The 3,314-nt window shown below is 50.1% G+C and overlaps 1 pseudogene; it reads left to right on the top strand.

The window, feature by feature from the left end:
• Positions 1-1,291: 1,291 nt before the first annotated feature.
• On the top strand, positions 1,292-2,064 carry LOC108539745 (single-strand selective monofunctional uracil DNA glycosylase pseudogene; annotated as a pseudogene).
• Positions 2,065-3,314: the final 1,250 nt, after the last annotated feature.

The raw sequence follows: 3,314 nt of genomic DNA, 5'->3' as shown, positions 1-3,314 counted from the left end.
TGGACATGTCTGTCCCAGAAAAGAGGCACTGACACCCTGGGAATGGTTATTAATGAATCCTAAATTTCCTTTGGCTTTTGGCTTTCGGCTTTCTTTTGCATCCTCTGGCAGTCACATTGAATATAACTATCAAGTGCCAAGACAAGTCAATAGGGAAATTGTCTTGTCTTTTCAACAAAGGGTGCCAGGACAACTGGATGTCACCTGTGAAAGAATGAAGATGGACCCTACTTCACACCATCTATAAAAACTAACTCAAAAGGAATCAAAAGACATTTTGGAAGAGCTAAAAACTATAAGACTATTGGAAGAAAATATAGGGGTAATTCTTGGTGATCTTGGAGTAAGTAATGGTTTCTTAGATATGACACCAAAAGCACAAGCAATGAGAGAAAAAATAAGTTGGGCATCATCAAAATTAAAAACTTTCATGTTTCAAAGGACGCTATTATAAGAAAGTGAAAAGACAAAACACCGAATGGGAGAAAATATTTGTACACAGAAACTTGTACACAAATATGCACAGCAGCATTATTCATCAGAGCCCACAGCGGGGCCAGGCACAGTGGCTCAGGCCTGTAATCCCAGCGCTTTGGGAGGCCGAGGCAGGTGAATCACGAGGTCAGGAGTTCCAGACCAGCCTGGCCAACATGGTGAAACCCGTTCTCTACTAAAAATACAAAAAAAATTAGCTGGGTATGGTGGCACATGCCTGTAATCCCAGCTACTTGGTAGGCTGAGGCAGCAGAATTGCTTGAATCTGTGGGGCGGTGGTTGCAGTGAGCCAAGATCATGCCACTGCACTCCAGCCCAGGTGACAGAGTGACACTCCATCTCAAAAAAAAAGCCCAAAGTGGAAACAAACCAATTGTCCATCAGTGATGATTAGATGAACAGAAGGGGTGCTATCCATTCAGTGGGATGCTGTTCAGCCATAAGAAAGGAAAGAAGTACTGCCCCATGTTCCAACATGGATGAACCTAGAAAATGTTACGCTGAGCCCAAGAAGCCAGACACAGAGGCCGCATTTTGCATGACTGCATTATATGAAATGTGCAGAATAGACAGTCAAATCCACAGACAGAAGGTGGCTGGGGGAAGAGGGAAGGGAAGGGACTGCTCATGGGTATGGGGTTTCTTTGGGGGCTGAGGAAAATTTTCTGGAACTAGATAAAGATGATAGTTGTATAATCACAGGAATACAGTAAAAATTGCTGAATTGTGCACTAACGGTATGGGGAATGTATTGCCAAAAAAAAAAAGTAGGGGGGCTCAATCAGGTGACAACAGCATGGCCGTGCCTCAGACTTTTTCACTAGGGACCCTCCATGAGCCTGCAGGTACCCAGAGAGAGCCCCAGCTCTGTCCTCAAGGGTTGGCTAAGGGCTTCTTGGAGGAGGAGTTTTGGCTCAATGCTGAGCTGAGCCAACTGCAGTTTTTGGCGTCTGCAGGCCTCATTCACAATCCCATGGAGTATTGTATAAGAGCCACATTACAACTTTGCGACTCGCTGCTGCCAGGGCCCCAAGGAAGTGCTCTTCCTGGGCACGAACCCAGGACCTTTTAGCACGGCCCAGACATGAGGGCCCTTTGAGGAAGTGAACATGGTCTGGGACTGGCTGGGCATTGGAGGGCCTGTGCTAACCCCTCCCCAAGAGCACCCTAAGCAGTTGGTGCTGGGACTGGGGTGCTCAGTCAGAGGTGAGTGTGGTGCCCGACTCTGGGGCTTTTCCTGGAACCTCTGTGGAGAGCCTGAGGTCTTCTCCTGTCACTGCTTTGTCCACAATCTGTGTTCTCTGCTATCCCTGGCTCCCAGAGAGCACAACCTCACTCCTGCTGAGCTGCCTGCTAAGTAGCAAGAACAGCTTCTTGGGATCTTAGTGCAGCCCTCTGCCGGCAGGTGTGGTGGCTGGGGGTGCGGCTGGGGTGGGAGAGGCACGGCTGGTGCAGCAGTGGGTGCGAATGGCTCTGGCAGGCCTGATGCCAGAGGTCCAGGTGGAGAGGCTCCTGCATCTCTTTCCCTGTAACCCACAGGCCAACAGAGCTAATAGGCTGACCAAGTGAGCTGACCAAGTGAGTTGGGGCTGCTGCCACGGTTATGGAAATGAGTGCCCGTGGGTCCTGGCATGGGCCACATTCAAGGCCTCCAAGTCACTCTTGGGCAAGCAGATAACAACACACCCTGGACTGAAGCCAGAGGTCCTCCTGGGCTCCCTGGTTGCCGGGAAACATACCCTTCGATCTGTTGAACTGTCTTCCAACCTGCTGTGGCAGTTTTGATCCCAATCCTGTTCACCTTGCCGAGTCCTGCTTTCCTCACCTTCCCTGAGCGTTGCCCTTTCTGTGGGAGGGAATCAGCAGAAGGTGCGCTGTTGCACTTCAGATGCTTCTACCTCATCATTTCCTTGGAAGTCTCTATTCAATGGGGAGCTCCCTGGACTGACTGCTAAGGTCGCATTTGCGTTTTCGCAGGAAATACCTTGTCAGGAACTACCCATTCTTATAAAACAGCTGCCCTCAGCTGACCCCTTTCCTGGGCCAGGACAAAGCATGGCACAAGAAATTCAGAGTGACCTTCTCGTGAGAGGCTGAGGCTGGCTCAAAGAATTCAGTGTGGCAGTGAGAAAGTCAGAAGACCCGGATTTTCATCCCAGCTTTGCGACTTGTGAGCTTTATGATGGTCAAATTGATGGAGCCTGGGCCTCAGGCTGCTCCTCTGTAAAAGGGGGCCGCCTCCCTCCTGGGGTTTGTGTGAAGGTGATGGAGACAACACTTGAAAGTGTCTTGGCCGGGCGCGGTGGCTCATGCCTATAATCCCAGAACTTTGGGAGGCCAAGGCAGGTGGATCATGAGGTCAGGAGATAGAGACCATCGTGGCCAACATGGTGAAACCCCATCTCTACTAAAATACACACACAAAAAATTAGCCGGGCTTGGTGGTGTGTGCCTGTAGTCCCAGCTACTTGGGAGGCTGAGGCAGGGGAATTGCTTGAACCTAGGAGGCGAAGGTTGCAGTGAGCTGAGATCACACCACTGCACTTCAGCCTGGCAATAGAGCGAGACTCTCAAAAAAAAAAATTGTCTTGCATAGGCCTGGCTTGTGGCTTTGCTTTCTTGCTTTCTTACCTTGGGGTTGGAGAGTCACCACACTGGGCTACGAGGGAAGCCCCTCTCCATTCAGAAGACCCTGTTAGGGAGGAGTCTGGGCTCCCACCTGTGGCCAAGATGAGGGGCAAATTCTTTCCCTGTCAGAGATGGACCAGTGAATTTAAGACAAACCCAACCTGTGATTTTTCCAGTCTAAGCATTAAAAG

This window comes from Rhinopithecus bieti, unplaced genomic scaffold, assembly GCF_001698545.2.
Source record: "Rhinopithecus bieti isolate Rb0 unplaced genomic scaffold, ASM169854v2 scaffold_18295, whole genome shotgun sequence".
NCBI classification, from domain to species: Eukaryota; Metazoa; Chordata; class Mammalia; order Primates; family Cercopithecidae; genus Rhinopithecus; species Rhinopithecus bieti.
Note: the sequence above shows the minus strand (reverse complement) of the source record. Positions and strands in the feature narration are given on the sequence as shown.